General features: G+C 42.0%; 1 protein-coding gene across 3 annotated transcripts in view; it reads right to left on the bottom strand.

The window, feature by feature from the left end:
• Smim3 (small integral membrane protein 3) overlaps positions 1 to 18,741 on the bottom strand; it is a 28,578-nt gene extending 9,837 nt beyond the window's left edge. Inside the window, exons 1-2 of one of the 3 annotated variants that reach the window (XR_007109219.1) lie at positions 18,078 to 18,434; positions 1,390 to 1,621 (exon numbers count right to left, since the gene is read on the bottom strand). The gene's annotated coding sequence lies outside the window, so the exon portion shown is untranslated. Of the gene's footprint in view, positions 1 to 1,389; positions 1,622 to 18,077 lie in introns of all 3 variants that reach the window. The other 2 variants (XM_047556992.1, XM_047556993.1) reach the window with 2 other exon arrangements.
• Between the last annotated feature and the right edge of the window lie 2,100 nt (positions 18,742 to 20,841).

Genomic DNA, 20,841 nt, shown 5'->3' with positions numbered 1-20,841 from the left:
TAATAAAAACAGTCTAATATCTCACTAGAGCTCACCATTGTAAATCCTTTCAAATAGCTATTAAAGAAGTTATTTTTTTCATCCCAAAACATTTTTTCCTCCTGTTTAATTGAAACAAGTAGGTACCCTTTGACCAGCATCTCCCCCACTGCCCACATAATAAGTGAGAATCACCTCAGGACACCATTAAAAAACTAACTCTGGGGTCCCCATCTAGACTCAGTGAATGAGACTCAAAAGTGAATAGGAAGGCACATTGTCCCCTGTAGCCCAGGAATCCAAACGCGCAGCCCAGTGTGGGAGGCCCTGGACTCAGTAATCTCTGAGGTCTCTCAGACTTTTTCTAGCACTAAGATTTGGGAAGTGATTTCTAGGGGCTCTGTAGCCAGGTTGGCCAGAACTGGGCAAGTTCCAAGATGGAGGAGAAGCCTTTGGCAAGGCTCCCCAAGGCCACCGGATGATCAGGCTGGGGCCTGCAGAGAAGGGAGAGGCCCAGGCCAGCCCTGACTCTGGTGCAGAAGGAGTCACTTTCTCCAAGATCTCAGACACAGAAGCATGAGTCAAAGAAGCCACAAAGTGCAGTTACAGGAGGGCTGGGGGGCAGGGAAACCAATCTTTGTGGTCTCCTGATTACATCAACAGCAAGCTTGCCTCGGGTCAGAGGAACCCTGCAAAAGCCCTTTCCAGTAAATCCATTAACATCAAACAGTCGCTGGGACTCCAAATGCCAGGAATACATAATCTCCCTGACTGACTTTCATAAGCGAAACCTGTCATTTACAGGAACTCGGGCTTCGAGGTTCATCCACACTCTCAATCATGGAATACTAAAACTAGAACCAGTCCTGTTTTACAGACAGTAAAACTGACATCCTGGGGTCCCTACCACTTTCACTACTTCCTCCTTCCAGAATAATCATTTAAATACGTAATCTGATCATTTCACTGACCCTAACTACAACCAAACAAAAGCAAAGCAAGTAGGTGAATAAATGAAACATTTTCAGTAACCAGTATCCTAGACCAATATTACTCTTGAGCAAATGAAACCATATTTAAAACCACAATCACAAAAACAAAAGTAAAACTGCTGTAGTAGAAGGGCAGAGAGACAGGGGACAGGGCTGTGTCCCTACCTACTCGGCAAGGCTGGATAAATATCCTTAGGGACCCTATGCACTACATATTAGAGTACCCACCCACTTTACAACATGCAATTCAAACTAAAAGCAATATTAAACCATAACACAAAAGATTTACATGGTATGAAATTAAAGCAGTTTTTTTTTTCTTCTAACTGAAAAAAAAAAATCTGATAAAATAATTTTGCCCAGTTTTTTTGTTGTTGTTGTTGTTGTTTGAAGTCCCTGTTTAGTGCAGTCTGCTTACTTGGTGGTCCAGCACAGCTGTTCGGCTTCCTCTTGATTCCTTGGGCTTTTCAGAACACGGTTGGAAAACCACAGATCACAACGCTCTCCAAGGGACAGGACCTTCCACAGTTACTGTTCCAGGATTCTAAGGCTGGCCAGACATGTGGTCAGGAGGGCCCAGGGCACTCTATTGACCTCTTTCACTCTTCCAAGTCTTCAAATATGTGTCCTTCAACAGGCTGTGTCTCCCCCTATAATAGGGGTTTCAGACACACGAAAGAAATATAAGAAGCATGCAAATCACATAGTCAGTATCTTTAATTTCATGCTAGATGAATTTGCTTGAAAAAAAAAAAAAAAACAGAACTCTTTAAGTTTCTGCTAGCTGACTTCTGTTTGATCTTATCTGGCATCCAGTGCACTGGCTCTTTATCAGTTCTTCAAAACGTGCTTCTTGGTACATCTAATTAATATTCACAGATCACTTTGCTAATAATTCGCTTCACAGACATACTGTTTGTTATTTCTGATTAATGGCTCATGAAGGAATTTAGCCCAAACCATTTGCGTCACAATTTAACCCTGTCGCTGATAAGAAAATCATGTTTCAATGACCATGGGAAGTAAAACAGCAGTCAGGCCTGAACCCCTGTCATTTTGAACTGGTATCCTTTATCTACAATTTACCTCATTATTAATAAGAAACGCTTAACATATGTTCAATATAAATTTGTCTAAGAAACTACCTCAACACCTCCCTGAGCTCACAGCAGGAAGCCACTGGTAACAACAAGCCTCCCTATCGGATTACAGGTCCTGCACCGCCAACCCAGTGAACTGCTGCTCCTCAGTCCACAGGACTCAAGCAATTTAGCCAATTCGAAGGAAAAGTCAATAATCACAAAATGATGAATTTTGTATCCTCTAACAAGATTAAGTGTAAGATTAAGTGTAGATTCTCTAAAGAGGGAAATTTTGTACTTTTTTTCTAAAGATGGAAAATTCATCCCATCTATTAAGTTCTCCACTTGATCCCCTTCAGGCAAGAAAGGGGATGTCCTACTGTGTGTTTAGAAGACACCAAATTCTACATCTAGTACTATTTTTCTTAAGCAACAAAGTTCTTCGGCAGAAGAATCATTTTTCCAAACAATCTCATGATACAGCCAATGTTCTGGTATATGAAAAAATAATATGTTTCATAAATTAAAATTTCCTATAAGTTGGTAATTTTAGAATAATTGGATTCAAGGCAACAACACTGTACTATCTATTTACCTTTCAACTATGAGAGTCCCCAGCAAGCAACTATTTTCTTCTCTGACAGGGCAATATTGTTTTTATTTTTGTTTAAGTACTATTAGAACAAGTCATTCTGTCCAGGATAGTCATTAATTTATTCATTTGTCAAGGATTTGCTTATAAGCAAGATGTTCTGTTAGGAATAACTATGACTTACTCATTATGACTGTTTTACTTCCAAGAAGCACAGAGAAGTGAAGTACCCTCCCCTCATTTCCTCAAATGTATGATCATAAAAAATAGCATTTAACAAATGGTATTTGTTTAAATCTGTTTAAAACTTTATTTTGTTTAACAAATTTATGGCAAAAGCAAATATTAAGTACTATTCCAATCTTGCCCCATACATTAACATGGTAAACCTTCACAGTAATCCTGTATGGGACATATTCTTTTACTGCTGTGAAAACTAAAGCTAAGAGAAGTTGATTGGCCAGTGATCATAAAATTTGAACAGGATTCAAACTCAGGTCCCCTGATTCGGTACCACCACTCCATCCACACACACCTACAGCTCTCTTCTCAGTTCAGGTCAGATTCCCATTGTTTCTCACCAAAACCCTTTCCAGATTGAAAAGAATAAGAAGAGGGATGTGGTTTACAAAGATCAGAATTTCCAAACATAGCAGTAGCAAACTAGACAACTGAACAAGTCCTTTTACTAGAAAAATAGAAAAGTGGCCAAAAAGGAAAAAAAAAAAAAAAAAAAAAACTACTTGAAAACACTCACAAAATAATGAAGAATAACTGGTTAAGATCTGGGAGAAGGGCTGAGGAGATAGCTCAGTTGATAGAGTGCTCGCCTTGCAAGCACAAGGCCCTGAGTTCAATCCCCAGCACCACAAAAAAAAAAAAAAAAAAGATCTGGGAGAAGTAAAAATCCAGAGGTGAACTTGACATTTTGTGCAGCATTTCTCCCAGTGGAAAATGGGGACTGAACAGTGCTTCCGACAGACTCAGAAGGCTAAGGGTGCAAAACCTGGAGTCCAAGACAGACAAGGCAGCCAGAAGAGAGACTCTGCACCTTGAGCACCTTTAGTGCTAAGGGTGACCTGGAATTACAACTGTCCTCCCAGAGACAGTAACCAGCTTGAATGATCCGTTTTTAAAGCCAGTTCAGATTGTTTCATTTCTACTATCTTCCTGTACCTGACAGAAGCAAACATACATCCTCTCTGGAAACAATATCATCCTGATAAGATTCAATTTTTTCATATACAATGACATAACTGAGAGTAACCAGTATTGGGAAAAAACAACATGGCAAAAGTAAAACCATTAGAAAGCAGAAAACAGAAAAAAACTTTAGGGGCTCCAGATATTGGAGTTATCAGACATACACACATACACACAGTAAATAAACTTGTTTACTATGTTTAGTAGGGGAAATCTAAGAATATGAATTTTTACAGAGAACTTGAAACTACAAGAAAGAACACATCAGGTTTCTTAAAGAACCAATAGAAATACCAAAACTGAAAAATAAAATAGTAGAAATCATAAATTCAGTAGATAGACTTAACAGCATACCAGACATAGATGAAAAGAGGATTAGTGAACTAAAGAATCACATAAGAAAAATTTTAAAGTCAAATAGAAATCTTAGATCTGAAAATATAACTTTAGGAATTAAAAATACAATAGGTAGGCTTAATAGCATAGTAGACATAGTTGAAAAGAGGATTAGTGAATTGGCAGATAGAGAAAGAAAAATCCTTAGAATGAAACAGAAAGAAACAAAAGGGTGAAAAATCCTGAAAACTGCCAAGGGACACAGAGGAAACAGTGACAAGATATAACACACAAAATAAAATGGAGAATGGGGCAGAAGCAAAACTGGAATAAAGAAGAGCTGGGAATTTTCCAAAGTTAATGAAAGACATCAATTCACATGCTAAATTAGAAGCCCCAGGGATTCATAGAAAGATGGAATGAGAATAACTATACAGTCATTTAATGGCATTGAAAAAATAACTATATAAATCCATAATTACATTGTAGTAAATCTGCTAAAACCCAAAGATAACAGAAAAATAAGATGTTATCTTCAAATGGGATGAATTATCAAAGATACATAATCTTGTCATTAAGAAAAATATTAAAAGAGTGCATAATAACTTCCATGGGCGGAGGAACAACAGGAAAATAACAGCAGCACAGAACAGATGGGACACAAAAAGCATAGAGAAAGACAGCAGACTTAAATCCAAAGACTATTCCAGCAGATATCAATAAAAACAAAATGTCCACCTATTTTTTACAAGAGACATGGGGATTAGAAAGGTTGAAAGTAAAAGGGTACAAACAAAACACCATGTAACTATGAGTTTTGTAAGCTAGTAGACCTATCCTACCATCACATTAAGCAAAAAGAATAACCAGACTTGGAGCCTCAGGTTTAAGTGTGGGCATGTTTCTCCAGTATTACCCCAACAAGCAAAGAGCTCGGTCTCCACACTGAAGAAATTTGACCCTAGGAGACAACAGAGCTGCTCAGCCCATCCTGCTTAGCTCTCCTTGACGACCAGTACTGAGACATTGAATCACCATCAAGAAATGCTTCATGGGGCTCATGACCCGGCAATTGCACCCTCCGAGGGTCCCTTACATTTCATGTCTCTTCTGTTGCCTGCTCTGTTTTGGAGAGCAGCAAACAGAGCAGGTGACGGAGTCTGTGAGCCATGAAGCCTTTTACCACCCATGCCCTTCGGACTCCAGTTTCCTCGTTGTCTTTGATCATGCTTGTGTGAGGCCATGATGATGGCATCCTCTTAAAAAGAACGTGTTTTTCATATTTGGAATTTATTGTCACGTTATTAAAGATAAAATGATTTGGGGGGGGGAGTATAACCAGTGATACCAGAAAGGTGAAATGATTTTTAATTTTTAAGTACCTAATTTCAGAATTATAAGGAGAAAATGCTTATGTCTCTCAAATATATAACAAAAAGTTTTTTAAAATCAACTATGGAAATAGAAGATTTCCTAAATTAATAGTTTTCTGTAATATATTATTTTCAATAGAAATATCAAAAGCCCAGCACAGTGGTGCATGCGTATAATCCCAGCAGCTAGAGAAGCTAAGGCAGGAAGATTGCAAGTTCAAGGCCAGCATCAGCAATTTGGTGAGGGCCTATGCAACTTAGCAAGGCTCTGACTCAAAATAAAAAATTTAAAAGGGATGGGGATGTGGTTCAGTGGGTAAGCACCCCTGGATTCAATCCCCGTTACCAAAAAAAAAAAACTAAATATGAAAAGTTAACATTTAAATGGTTTCCTCTGAGAATAACTATTTTGATTTAAAGAAAAAAAGCAAATGAAGATTTACATTAAAATAAAAGAAAGTACAACATATTGTGGGTTTTTGTTTGTTTGTGGGGGGGTACCAGGGATTGAACACAGGGGCCCTCGACCACTGAGCCACATCCCCAGCCCTATTTTGTATTTTATTTAGAGACAGGGTCTCACTGAGTTGCTTAGCACTTCACTTTTGCTGAGGCTGGCTTTGAACTCATGATCCTCCTGCCTCAGCTTCCTGAGAAGCAGGGATTATAAGCATGTGCCACCACACGCAGTCAACATATCGTTTAAAAAAATAAGTTCAAAGCAGAATAGTTTTAGTCTAGGAACAGGTAACTTTTGAATTAATTTCACAAGTAAATTCGTTTGACCTAACTCAGAAAAGAGAGAGCTGGTTCTAGCATGTTTCAGGTACAACCATAAATAGGACATTACTAGAAAGCAATTATGGCATGCAAAATTCTAGATGGTCCCCAAGAATTCTGTCCGCTAGTATTATTCCAGTTATATAGCAAAGGTGAAGGAACTTTGCAGATGTAATTTAAGGTTCCATCGATGTACAAAATGCCACTTTCTATTAAACACTTTGGCTTTAGGCTCAGTTACAAACACAGCTAATGAAGAAGGTACTAATAACCCTTGAAAGTTATTCATTCTTCATTGTAGATTAGGTTTTAGATGACTTTAATCAAATTTGTTTGTTCAATGTGGGCTTATTTAGTCAGTTGGAAATCCTTTAAAAGAGGGCTTGGGATTTCCATGAGGTCAATTCTCTGGCTGGCTTCAAAGAAGTGAGGCACCATGAATGTTACAGCAGCAAGGAAAACGAATCCAGCCCACAACCTGAATGAGGCTGGAAAGAGATTCTTCCCTCATTGATCTTCCAGATGAGAAAGCAATGCAGCCAAAACCTCACCTGCAGCTTTGTGCGACCCAGCTAAGACATGCTTGAACTCCTGACCTAATGAAACTATAAGATAATAAATATTAGTTTAAGTTTGTGATCACTTGTTATGCATCAATGAAAATGAATGCAGCAATTCTATATAGTCAACTGAGTTTATTCTGTAGAGATGAAACTAATGGTGTTCTAGAAATCTGCATAGAATCAGACACTATCCAGTTTAAACCATGTAAGCTACCTCCCATTGTACACTTGAGGAAAATGAGGGCCAAAGAAAGGAAATGACTTGCCAGAGGTCACACGGTAAGTTAATGGCACGACTGAGGGAACTAAGGCTCTGATTGGTAGAGCTGTTTTTGTTTGTTCCTTCACCATCTTGTTTGAGATGGGAGCTGGGGATTGACATCAAGTGGGGAGCTGGCTGGAAAACACAGTGGTAGAGGGAGTTGTAGAATAAACTGATGCAAACAATGAAAGCCAGGCAGGTTCCTGGCTAAGTCTCTCTGCTAGGTAAGAGCATGTGAGGTTGTTTGAGGCCCAGAGTCCTAACGAAAGTCACAAAAGGTGAGCTGAGTGGTTTTCCAGAATCAAACATGCACACACACACACACACACACACACACACACACACACACAGAAGAAACCACCCGAATCAGTGATGCAGTCCTACTTTTATAATTCATCCCTTGGCTTAAGGCCCAAATGCAAATGAATCTACTGAAGATGATAATGGGCAAATCTTGTAGGCTTCATATTTCCTATTGTGGGTGCAAACATCAGAGAAGAAAGGAAAAGACAACAAAATCCACTTATGGTGGGGGAGTCTACCAAACCGGGGAACTCCACATGCACTCAGAAAAGGGACTGGGAGAGGAACAGCAGAGACAACTCTGCCTGGGTTCCAACCCTGCCCCAGCACTGACGTCACCCAACACAGCTCATGTCTGCTTCTGTACAGAACGCCCCCTCTACTCAGGAAGAGGTACTAAGTAAACATTTCTTAAATCAACAAATCCTCAAGATCTTATATTCGCGTAAGGTCATGGAAACTCTTTCAAGTGGAGAGAATATTTTGAAACAAGAGGGAATATGGAGAGATTCTTTCCTTTAGAGTCACACTACAGAGTAGTGTTAAAAACCTGGATTCAGAGGCCAATCTGCTTGGATTTAAAAATGGCTCCACCACCTTCTGGCTCAGCAACCTTGAATGCTACTTCCACTTCCTCATGCTTCTAGTTACTCAACTGAAAATATGACCAAACATGGGAAAATAGTTATCTGCTTCATAAGATTAAGAGAATTAAATAAGAAAATCACACACAGCATTTAACTGGGTTCTAACAGAGTAAGCAGTCTACAAATGTTAATTTCTTTATATGGTTAGAAATTCCTGACTGTCGGGAATTAAGCAAATAAATATCCTCCTTTCCTTCAGTAAGTTTGTTAGCATCCAAGACTTGGACCATGTCTTTACTTCAACAACGAAGATGATACTACAGTTTGGATATGGTTTGTCCCCCAAAGGCTCCTGTGCTGGAAACCTAGTCCTCAATACACAGTACCCAGAGGTGACTAGGGCCTAGGGCTGCCTGTCATGCTTAAGAGATGCCCATCTCACAGCAGCAGGTTAGTTACCACAAAAGAGTGTCGTTACACAGCAAGGCCACCCCACGTGGGCGGCCTTTTTGACACATACTTCTTCCCTTTCTGCTTTTCTACCATGAGGCCCTCACCAGAAGCCAAGCACATACTGATGTCATGCTCTTGAACTTCCAGAACTATGAGCAAAACAACCCTTTTCTTAGGACATACTCAGACTTGAGTGTTTTGTTACAGCAATACAAAACAGACATGGTACATAATAATCCAAATTAACGATGTTTTTAAATTAATAGCACAGTGATTAAACTGACCTATTCCTCCAGTGGAATAGGAGTGGATTAAGAGATAGACATAATAAAATACATATTTTGCCCTTAAATAAGCTCACCTCTTTCGAAAGAAAAAGATATCCACTATCATCACTAACTGCAGAGAAGTACAAAATACTTGGACTGTTACACTGATGGTACAAGCCACTCACTAGTGGAAAAGAGGAATTAAGTAGAGAGAACATGGATGCTAGCATTGGAGGGTCTTGATTCGAACCCTGCCTTACACCTTCATTAGAGGTGAGACTTTGGTGCAGTCATTTAAGAATATTTAAGCCTTGACCTTCTCCTCTGTGAAGGAGGGATATTAAAAAGTACTACATCACAGCATACTGTCGGGAAGGTAAAGTGAGACCACATGTGCACTCCCGGAACATAACAAAGGCTCCATCCTCATTCCTTTGTCTTGCCTAAGTAAAATGGAAGACCACAAAAACGGGGACTTTTGATACAGGTTTGGAAGCATAAGCTGAAATTCAAAAGGAATAAATGAGGGGAAAGGCAGGCTGGGCAGAACAGACAACATCAACAAAACCCAGCAGCGATGAGATGCTCTGTGTGTTCGGAGCGTGTGTAGTCCTAATGGCTTTGACAAGAGGCTTAACCTCCTTGAACTTCAGTTTCCTCATTGGTAAAATGGAATGATAATACTAACTACCTCATTGGGATGCTGTGGAGGTTAAATGAGTTAATGTGCCATTGGGAGGTAGTGGAAATGTTAAGAGGTAGGGGCTAGTGGAAGGCCTTCAGCTAGTGGAGGAATGCCTCTGAAGGGAACACTGAGACCCCAGTCCCTTCCTCTTCCTCTCTTTGCTATAGTTGCCATGAGGTGAGCAGATTGCTCCACCACGTGCTCCCACCATGATGTGCTGCCTCAACAAAAGCAACAGGCCCAAAAGTAACACGGCCAATCAGTCATGGACTGGAAACTCCCAACTTGTGAAATAAAATCAACCTTTTTTTCTTTATAAGTTTATTATCTTGGGTATTTGTTACAGTAGCAGAAAATCAAATAACACAAATCCTCACAACAATATCTGAAACACAGTAAAGGTTTCATAGAATTAAACTGAGCTAGTGAATACAGGAAAAAGAATTCTTAAAAAAAGAGTTCAGAAGCCAGGTGTGGTGGCCTCTATTTCCAGTGACTCCAGAGGCTGAGGCAGGAGGATCCCAAGTTCCAGGACAGTTCTGCAACTTACCAAGGCCCTAAGTGACTTAGCAAGGCTCTGTCTTAAAATAAACAATTAAAAAAAAAGGTTGGGGATTAGATCAGTGGTAAAGCACACTGGGTTCAATCCCCAGTACAAATAAATAAATAAATAAAAAGAGTTCAGAGGCCCTACTATTCATTAAGGTGCTATGATTGCTCTATGACTGATGTGAGTCCAATGTAGGAAACCACAGTGATAAGTTTCATAAGCAAATAGCCTTCGATAGTGTGTCCCCAGCTCTGACATTCTACCGGAAACAGCACACCCTCCACTCTAAACTACAGCTAACAGTTAACTTTTGAGAGATTGCCAATAGTTATCCAACCGGTTTTACCACCAAGGAGCTCACAGAGGAAGAAGGCAATAAAAAAAAAAAGACTCCCTGCTTGCAGGCAAGCTTAATTATCCCAAAATGAGAGAAAAGGTGGATAGAAGTAGGTGGCATCCTGCAGGTATGGCCCTAGCCCAGCATTGCCGGAGCTCTGAGCAAACAGTGCCACGGCCGTTTGCTTTCCACCAGACACGGAGGCCAGAGAGAAGGCAGCAAAAACCAACTCAGAGTCGGTGACGCTGGTGTGTGTGAAGATGCGTGACTCTGCAAGCATCTTGCAGAATGTGAACTGTGAGACTGATGGTTCCCAGGACACAGGCCTCAAGGGTATCCAGCATCATCCACCTTCCAGGACCCCTTTCCAAGGCTCCATTCGCAGAAGGAGCTGGTAAGATTGCCAGGGACGAATGGAGTGTTCAGGACAGAGAGGACAACTCACTGGCCATCCTCTGTCATCCAGGGAAAGCTAATGACCTGTGTACCAAGGGCGTATTCCACTTGAAGATCATTGCTATTCCTTCTGCTTAGAGTGCAAAGAATGTTTAGAATGACCCCCAGTCCATTGCCTCAATGTCCATGATCTCAACTGTTCCTGCTCAGTTTTTCCAGATCCACCCTATTAAACCACCACTCTTGCCCACCAGACATTCTTTGTCTCATATCTGGTTTTATTTTCTTCATACAGTTTTCACAAATTAGTTATCTGCCACTTGTTTACCTGTTTTGACTTTTACTCCTAACAGGCTAAAGTCTTGTTCCTTTGACCCCTCAAATGGAAACTGGCAAAGAGCAGAAGACCTATTTTGTTTATTGCTGTATCCTCAGCACCTATGCCCGGACCTGGCACATTGTTAGCACAAATAAACACAAGACCATTGAAGGAATGAATGTGGGAAGACTGGGTGACTTCAGATCTGAGCTCAACTCATGGAACTTAATTGGCAGTGGAGGTCCACAAAGAATCCGGATCCCTGTGGAAGTTCCAAAGACCCTAAAAGTCAAAGCCATGCCTCCAAAATAAAATGACATCCTCTTATTTCATCATTTTCTGGAGTCTCTGAACTTTCAGGAGGGATTACAGGGCCCTCTTTCTTTCCCAGCCCACCCTGTGCATGCACCAGGCAGAGGACTGGCCTTTCAGAATCAAGCCCTTAGATTCCCTGCTGCTCACGAGCTTGGACTAATGCACTCACATCCTAGTTTCGACTCCCTGTGTGCAGGAGCTGGATACTGAGGAGATGGGGGGTTTGTTGCATGTGGCGAAAAACGTTTTCTCTCTTCTCATAAGAAGACAGGGAAGCTGATGGAGGAGGAAGTGCATTTCCCATGGTCAAACCACTGTGAGGACATCTTAGCCTCACATTCACTCTTGGAAGCAGCTCTCCTCCCATTGTGTAATCGTCAGTCTAAACATTCGTTGGCCCAGCATGGAGTCATTTCACCAGGGACCTCTGTTCCAAAGAAAAGGGCCAGCGAGGAGGAAAGAGACAGGGCACACAAACTATCAAGAATGTGAAATGAATCAAATCAGAGGACTTTCGCCAATAACCCAAGGTCCCTAGGGAAAACTGTTCTCATTTCACCCCAACTGGTCCTTGTCTCCTCCAAAATCACCAGTGAGTTAAAGACCTGATCCCTGACTGAGTTTCTATTTGTTCCTCTGTGGTTGGAAAAACACCAGCATATTTGTTTCAAAGAGATCAGAAATGCAACCAGAGCAGTTCAAGACTGCACGTACTATCTGAAAAGTCAATCACACAATTTCAAAAACCAACAGCAAGCCAGCAGAAGGGAAAACCCGGCCAAATCCACAGCCTCCTGTTTCGGCCACTACCATCCATCACTGTTATTTGCCAGCACAAAGTGCTGCGGTGTTCTGGGCCAACAAAGGAGACTCTCCAGGAGAGGGGCCACAGGGTGGTCCATGACAGAGCCACAGAAATAATGGAATGAAATGCTAAGGCACAGCCTTATTCAGTGATCCCAAACAATTCTCTCTCCCAAAGAGGGCCTCACACGTACTGTAGACAGAATAAAGATGTTCCCCACCAAAGATTTCCATGTCCCAGTCCCCAGAACCTTGAATACAAAAAAGGAAGCATGACTCAGAGAGCAGAGACATGAGAGCACAGACAAAAGGGACTTTGTGGATGTGATTCAAGTTAAGGACTTTGAAATGGGGAGATTACCCTGGATTATCCAGGTGGACCCAACCTTATTACGTGAACCATTAAAGGTGAAGAGCAGGGCAGAAGAGAGGATTAGAGAGGTGGAACGTGGGAAAGATTGATTCACTGTTGCTAACTTGAAGCTGCAGGGAGCTAACTAAGAGCCAAGCAGTCCGCCAGAGGCCGTAAATGGGAATGGTCCTCCATTTACAGCCAGCAACAAAGTAGTGACCAGTGGCCCTGCAACCACAGAAAGTAAATTCTGCCAATAACTCAGATAAGCAGGAAAGCAATCCCCTAGAGCCTCCGGTGGGGAAGGTGGGGGAAGCAACTTGCCGATACCTTGACTGATTTTATTCTCATGGGACCCATACTGCATTCTGACTTACAAAACTGTAATTGAATAAAAACTGTTTAAAGCTGTTAAACTCAAGTCTCATAAATTGTTAGAGCTGCATTAGAAAATGAATACATGGTGTGACATGATCCTGAGTAAATGACTCTTTCCAACTGGACCTCAGGTTTGCTGCCAGTCAATTAAAATGAAGGGACAAAGTAATTTCTGAAAGTCTGGTCCACTCTGGAAGACTGATCACCCTCCTGACACTCTGCCTCCACCACAACTTTATTCCCAGTTCCAGGATGAACTTGGGTTGAAAACCATTACAGAAAAAACAGAAGAGGGTTAAAGAGAAAAGCAATTGTTAAAAAAGCCCCAAGGTGTCTTCTAAGATAACATCTACGAAACTAAACAGAGGGTCTCCTCTTTTGCCATTCGTTACTTTCTTGACCTACCCCAGAGGACTAAAGTGGGAAGCCTGGCAAAGCCAGCAGAAGGCTCCAGCTTCAAATGGTAGAAGCAGCGTGGAGTTACAGATTTTGAAGCCTCATCACAATACTCAGTCTCAAATTATACTATAGCTATAGTAACAAAAATGGGATGGTATCACCACAAAAACAGGCAAAGACCAATGGAATAGAATAGAAGACACAGAGACACACCCACACATCTGATCTTTGACAAAGGCACCAAAAAACATAAAAGACCAAAAAAGAAATAAGCTTTTTAACCAATGGTGCTGAGTAAACTGAGTATTAATATGTAGAAGAATAAAAATAGGTCCCTATCTCTCATCCTGCACAAAAGTCAATTTGAAGCGGATCAAAGATGTAGGAATTAGACCAGAAACACCGAAACTGCCAGAAGAAAACACAGGGTCAACACTGCAACATATAGGCATTGACTTCCTGAATAAGACTCCTAACGATCAAGAAATAAAACCAAGACTCAGTAAGTGGAATGGCATCAAATTTAAAAGCTTCCCCACAGCAAAGGAAATGATTACAAGCATGAAGAGATAGTACAGAATGAGAGATAATCTTTGCCAGCTACTCTTCTGACAGGACTGATATCCAAAATAAGTTTAAAAAACTTAACACCATAAAAACAAATAATTATTGCCAATCGATAAATGGACAAAGTGAATAGTTATTTCTCAAAAGAAAAAGTACAAATGGCCAAAAAATATATGAAAAAAAATGTTCAACAACCTCAGCAATCAAGGAAATGCAAATCAAACTACCATGAGATTTCACCTCACACCACTTAGATTGGCAAGCATCAAGAATATAAATAAATGCTGGAGAGAATGTGGGGAGAAAGGAACACCTATACATTGTTGGCGGGTCTGCAAACTATGAATAACCACTTTAGAAAGCAGTATGGAGATTCTTCAGAAGACTAGGAATGGAACCACCATATGACCCAGCTATTCCTCTCCTTGGTATTTATCCAAAAGAGCTGAAGGCAGCATACTCTAGTGATACCTGAAGTCCCCAGTGATACCTAAAGTGCAGTTCACGATTGTCAAGTTATGGAACAAGCCTAGGTGTCTGGAGAAAGAAAGTGTGGTGTATATATACACAATGGAGTTCTACTCAGCTATAAAGAAAAATGAAATTATGTTATTGCTGGCAAATGGATGGATCTGGAAAACATCATGCTAAGTAAAATAAGTCACACTTAGAAAGTCAGGAACAAGGGGCCAGGCGGATGCCTGTAATCTTAGCAACTCAGAAGATTGAGGCAAGAGGATCACAAGTATAAGGCCAAACTCAGCGACTTGGCAAGACCCTCAGCAACTTAGTGAAATTCTGTCTCAAAATAAAAAATAAAAAAAAGGACTGGGGTTGTAGCTCAGTGGTTGAGGGCCCCTGATTCAATCCCCAGTACCAAAAAAAAAAAAAAAAAAGGGGAAGTTGGGGATCAGATATTTTCTTTAATTATTTGGAAGGTAGAGAGAAGCAAGGAATTTAAAAAAGGAGATCTCATATCTCATGAAAATAGAGGGGAGAACAGTAGATGAAGGGAATAGAGGGAGAGAGGAGGGAAAGGAAAGGAGAGGAACCGTGGACTGATGTGGATCAAATTATGTGCGTGTATAAATACATCACAGTGAATTCCATTTTTATGTATCATTTAATGTACCAATTTTTAAAAAGCAATAAACAGAAGGAAGACAATTAGTGTGGAGGAAGGCGATCAGTAAGAGAAAAGAGGGGAGGAAAATGGGAAGTACTGGGGATTGAAATGGAAGAAATTATATTATATGCATTTTATGAATGTGTCAAAATGAATCCCACTATTATGTATAACTATAATGAAATAATCAAGTTATTAAAAAAGAAAAAATTTCCAGGGCCCTGTGGAAGTGAGGTGCAAAGTACTGATTATCAAGCTCTGTCAAGAAGGGATCAAGAGTAGTGACATGTGTCCCAGATACTTGCATCATTAGTTGAAACTGATTTAGGATACTCAGTTTAGTTTTCCCTGTATCTCCTTCTCCCTCCTCTATTTCATTTTCTCTGATCCTGCGTAGTGGGTCACCAGCAAGTCACATATCCAATCAGTCCAAACAAAAGAAATAAGGACGCTATGCACAACCAATGTCTTACTGTTGCTTAATATGTCAGGCAATTCTAATTCTCACCTGTTCCCCTTTCTGGCTACCCAATACAGCTGACCCCCTCCATTCTCTCTTGAAATTCACCTTCTGTCTCCCTAGAGAGCTACAAGAGAACTAGTGACCTTCTAGTACACTGTCAAATTATCATCTGACTTCCCCCATGACATCCTGCAAGTAAGTAAAAGATGCAAGATCTGAACCCGGCTTCCTTCAAATTCCAATGAAGTTCAGAGGACAGATCCTGAAGCCAGACTGCCTGGACTCAAACCCTACTCTGCCACTTACTTCCTATGTGATCATTGGTGAATTACTCTCTCTGGAGCTCAGTTCCCTATTAAATGGAAGGTATGATCATCCCTCCCTAATAGGACTGTGGTCACGACTAAATCAGTGAATACATGCAAAATGTTTAGAATTATGCCTGGTTGTAATCCCAGCAATTTGGGAGGAGGAGGCCAGCCTCAGCAATTTAGCCACCCTAAGCAACTTAGTGAGATCCTGTCTCAAAACAAAAATTTTTAGAAAGGGCTAGGGATGTATCTCAGTGGTTAAGCAACCCTGGGTTCAATTCCCAGTACCAAAAAAAAAAAAAAAAAAAAAAAAAAAAGGAAAGAAAGAAAGAAAGAGATATGCCTGGCACATAGTAAACAGTTAATGTCAAGTAAAATTATTATTCCATCATTCATCATTCAATGTGGGTGGGGGCTGCAGAGTGTGGCGATGCCAACACTTATTCCTAGAAACAGTGGGTAGGAATACTTGTGTCTTTCTTCCCACTGACAATAGTGTAAAACAACCAAAATACAGATCCTCCTTTCTTGGAGATATTTCCTCCATTAGTATGTTTTAATCCATAAAGAAAAAGAAGCACATGTTTAGAGGAGGGTCAGAAGACAGCTGGGAATGATCTGGGTTGTGACTGCCCTTACACTCTTGTCCTGTCACCCCTTAGTCCAGTATCTGACCCAACCACAGCACCAAGAGCCTCCCATTTGTTTTGTGTCTCTGACACTTCATTACAGCTTCCATCTCCTCTAGCTACACCACAGAGGGGGAATCCCCAGACCTTATGAGCAATGGAGCCTCACAGTTCTGAGGTTCTGAGAGGTCAGTGTGGGAGACGTGATGGAGCATGCCTTGTCACCCCACAGCATGATTCACAGCCTCGAGAGCTAGAAACAGGATGTCTCCACAGGAACAGAGAAGCACTTTGTAGTTTCTTCTGTTCTCATTGCAGAAGTTCAGGTTGTCCTAAACCTCAGCTGGGTTGTCTCCCATGTGTTCAGATGATTTGTGGGTGCACTGCACAACCCACAGAGCAGGCTACATTCACCGGCAATAACATATTTGCCCCACTCCCACTTCCTCATTTTGCTGTCAGTAAGATAAAGTCCAGAGAGGTCAAACTGCCTAAGTCATGGTAACTCAGGAACTCCTAACCCACAGAAAATTGCTCTTCTCACCCACACTGCAACTTCAATGGGGGAATGTTCACTCCCTACAGTGACACCACATATCATAGCAGATGGTCTAGGAATCTCTGATAGGTGAATGACCAAGCAGCTTCCTCCACTACAGCCTGCTCCACGGTCTACAGACAATCCAGACAATCACCAGCCCCCAGGTACCAGCGGGACTACTAGTAGTCAGGAAGAGGCAGAGAGGCTGCAAGCATGAAAGCACAGAATAACAACTCCTGACATTTGCTCGGGTTTTCATAGCTCACACCTTTTGTCTTTTCACTCAGTGAGCATGTATTGAGCGCCTACTATTTGCCAGGATCTGTGGCAAGTGCTGAGGATGGCTCAGAAATAAGGATAGATGGGCAGTGCTATCCTCAAGAAATGGGGGAGGAGAAGAGCGGCGGTACAGGGATTCTAAAAGAACCAGCCACAGGAAAACTAAATTCTAAAGCAGATAACCCGGAGGAGGAAGGGCTTGGAAGAAAGGCTCCTCTCCAAGATACTTTTCAAACGTCTTTCTCCTTGCTTTCAGTCAGCAAAGGATGTTTTCCCCCTTTCATGAATGGAGAAACAGATAATGGTGAAGCAGCTAGGGACAGAATGAGGGCTAGAATCCAGCAGTCCAAACTCCCGGCACCTTCTACACGGAGTTCTGAGAGAAGCTGGACAGACGGCCCGCTGATCTGGGTGCTTCAAAGACAAAACCCAGTGTAGTAGCCACACACAATCGGGCTGGGGCGCTGAGCCCTGTCGGCGGGCCTTGGGGGGAGTCAAGAGCAGCAGAGCCTGGCGGAGAAGGGGGCGCGCTTCCCGAGAAGGCGGGAGCAGGGGAGCACCGGGAGCAGCCCTTCTGCGAGTAGGGCTGCGGCTCCCCGACCCAAGTTCCGTTCGCCCTAAGGGCCCAAGATTGTGTGTCTAAACTGACTGGAACTGAGGGGCTGTGAGCATAAGGGGGATTGTGGAAGGAAGAAATGCAAAAGTGGTGAAGGGGCAGAGATGAAGGGGCGGGGGCATAAAGTAGAGCGTTGGCAGGACGCTAGGGTAGGAGCAGCTCAAGAGCCAGGTCGCGAGTCTAAAAGGCTCCGCTCCGCGGGAGCCCAGCCATCCACACCCCATGGCCTCACTCACCCCGAAGCCGCGGTGCCGCCTAGAAATCCTGGGGCCCCCGCCACAGCCAGATCGCAGCAGGTCTGCGGAAAGTTCCTGGCACAGCGACCGCCCGCGCTTCTCCAGGTCTCCAAGATCAAGCAGGATCCAGCAGCCAGAAGCGACCCCCGCCCCTAGAATCTCAGCCCAGGCAGCGTCGGAACGTGTGCTGGCTCCTCCGAGCCCAGGAGCACTCGGAGGCTGCTAGGACCAGGGCTCCGCACCCCGCGCGCGGCGCTAAGTGGCTGTGGAATGCCCGGCCGCAGAGGACCGCCCCCGGAAAGCCACGGCCCCCGGCCTGGGTGCAAACCCCGCTCAGCTCCTCCCCAGCCTCCCTCGCAGACTGGTAGAGAAAAAAGGAACCTCCGAGGGAAAGAGATTGAGGAGTCGCAGGTTCCCGTCGTCACCTTGCCACACACTCGCCGTGTGGCCTTAAACAAGTCATTTGGCTTCTCCAGCTCCGCTCTATTGTAGACCGAGAGGGATGGCCCACAGCGTGTCCAAGATCCTTTCCAGCTCCATCTAGACACGGGAAAGTAGCGTGGAATGGATGTCGGAGCCAGGACTCAAGAGTTCTGCTTTGCAATATGCTGAGTATAGGATTCTTGGGAGACTGCCTCTCTGTTCATTCTCTCTGTAAAAGAGGATAATAGCACCTGTCTCCCAGCCATCTTTTAAGGATTGGCTTTAGAAGACCAGTGTGAAGCTGCTTGGTTGCCATAACAAACCTCTAAACTTCCTGTTTATTTTGCGATAACAATAAAAGTCCAAGGTGATCAGAGGCCCATTGGAATTCAGCCTCTAAAAGGCTTCCCATCTCTTTATTCGTGGGCCATCTTCTACACAGACAATGCCAACTCCGCAATTTCCTTACACACACACACACACACACACACACACACACACACAATCTGTGGAATAAGGGAGGACTCCCATCCCATCTCAGCACCCACCCACACTTCTTATTCCACAGCAGTTTTCTTAAGTCTTACTCTTCTGAAAAGGGGAACATAAGTTTTGACTTCCAGTGGGACTTTGAAAAGTCCTGGAGCCCAGTTGTTTCGTTTATTCTTTTACCTAATGGACTTAATAAGAACCATATTGCCCTACCCAGGTCTAAATTCGAGGTGGTGTAAGCCCTGAACTTACCCCCTATCATTTCCTCTGACTCAGGGATGAGGTCAGCAGAAATGACATCAAATCATTACCAGATGCCTTTTTTTTTTTTAAGAGGGAGAGCAAGGAGGGTAAAGGGGATAGAAGAGAGAAGTGATCTGACAAAAATTGTAAGGGTTATCACCCAACATCATGTTCCTACTTTTGTTTTTTGTTTTGTTTGATTGATTGGTTTGGCAGGGGAGAGGAAGCTGGTTACTAGGGATTGAACCAGGGGCACTTAATCACTGTTACATACTCCACCTGTTTTTTGGGTTTGTTTGTTTGTTTGTTTGTCTTCCGTTTGTTTGGTTTTTTAGACAGGGTCTAGCTAAGTTGCTCAGGGCTTCCCTAAGTTGCTGAGGCTGGCTCTGAACTTATAATCCTTCTGCCTCAGCCTCCAGAGCTGCTGTAATTACAGGCCTGCACCACCATGCCCAGCTAACAACATGTTGTAATCAAAGAGAAAATAAAGGCACCCTAAAAACAAGTACAACCCAATTCTAAATTTTCCAATACAAAACTCTCATTTAATAGGAAAAAAATAAGTTAAGGGAGAACAATATTGATTTATTTCAGTATTCCCTGGTTAGTGGAATGGGGATGGGGATCCTTTGGGTGGACATTTGGTAACTGAATATGACCCTGGCATGAATATTGGCTTCCCTCTGGGACAATGCAGAGGCTCCAGACTGGAGCCAGTATAAGCCATGCTTAGCCTGCCTTTTCCATTTAGCAGGGTATCAGTATCTTTTTTAATATTAATTCACTCTAATACCCAAAACACAAGCCAAAGGAGACAGTTTGAATATTCTGTGGGAAGTGCACAGAACTGTCTGCAACCTCAGCTGGACTGATTTTAAATTATATCTACATAAGATCTTTTCTTTTCCTTTTTCACTTATAGAAGTATATGTATTCAGTTGTGGAGAAAAATGTAGCATATTGAAATGGAAGTGAGGAAACCAATTTTCTGAGTCTGCCATTCAGTAGCTAAAGAATCATAAATAGCCCAGTTTTGTAATTTGTAAAAAAGTAAAATGAGAACTATTCCTCCTAATACAATTATTATGAGTAAATATTTCATTCATGCATTTCTTTGTTCAGAACTATACATTAAATACCTCCTAAGCATTCTAGGCATGAAGAACACTATCTTCATTTATTGTGCTTACATCGAAGAAATTTATATTAGTTATAATCTCAGTAATAAAACACTCTCCAACACTCATCTTGTTTTATGTTCTTCATGGTTTCACGAACTAATATCATCTAATTTATTTCTAAGGAAGTTAGAATACAAAACATTATTCATCAAGCATAGTACACACACATATGTACACACCTTTACCTCTCTTTTTAAATGTTTGAGAGTGGACAGACCTTTGGGTTGTATTATTGTGTATGTTCCATTTACCACTTTAAGAAACATAGAAGGGGAGCTGAGACTGTAGCTAAGTGGCAGAGCGCTTGCCTAGCATGTGTGAGGCACTGGATTTGATCCTTAGCACCATTTAAAAATAAGCAAATAAAATAAAGGCGTTCTGTCCATCTACAACTACAAAAAAAGTTTTTTTTTTAAAAAACAATA

The sequence above is a fragment of the Sciurus carolinensis genome, chromosome 6 (assembly GCF_902686445.1).
Source record: "Sciurus carolinensis chromosome 6, mSciCar1.2, whole genome shotgun sequence".
In the NCBI taxonomy this organism is placed as follows: Eukaryota; Metazoa; Chordata; class Mammalia; order Rodentia; family Sciuridae; genus Sciurus; species Sciurus carolinensis.
The sequence above is the reverse complement of the archived record's forward strand: the minus strand, read 5'-3'. Positions and strand labels throughout refer to the sequence as shown.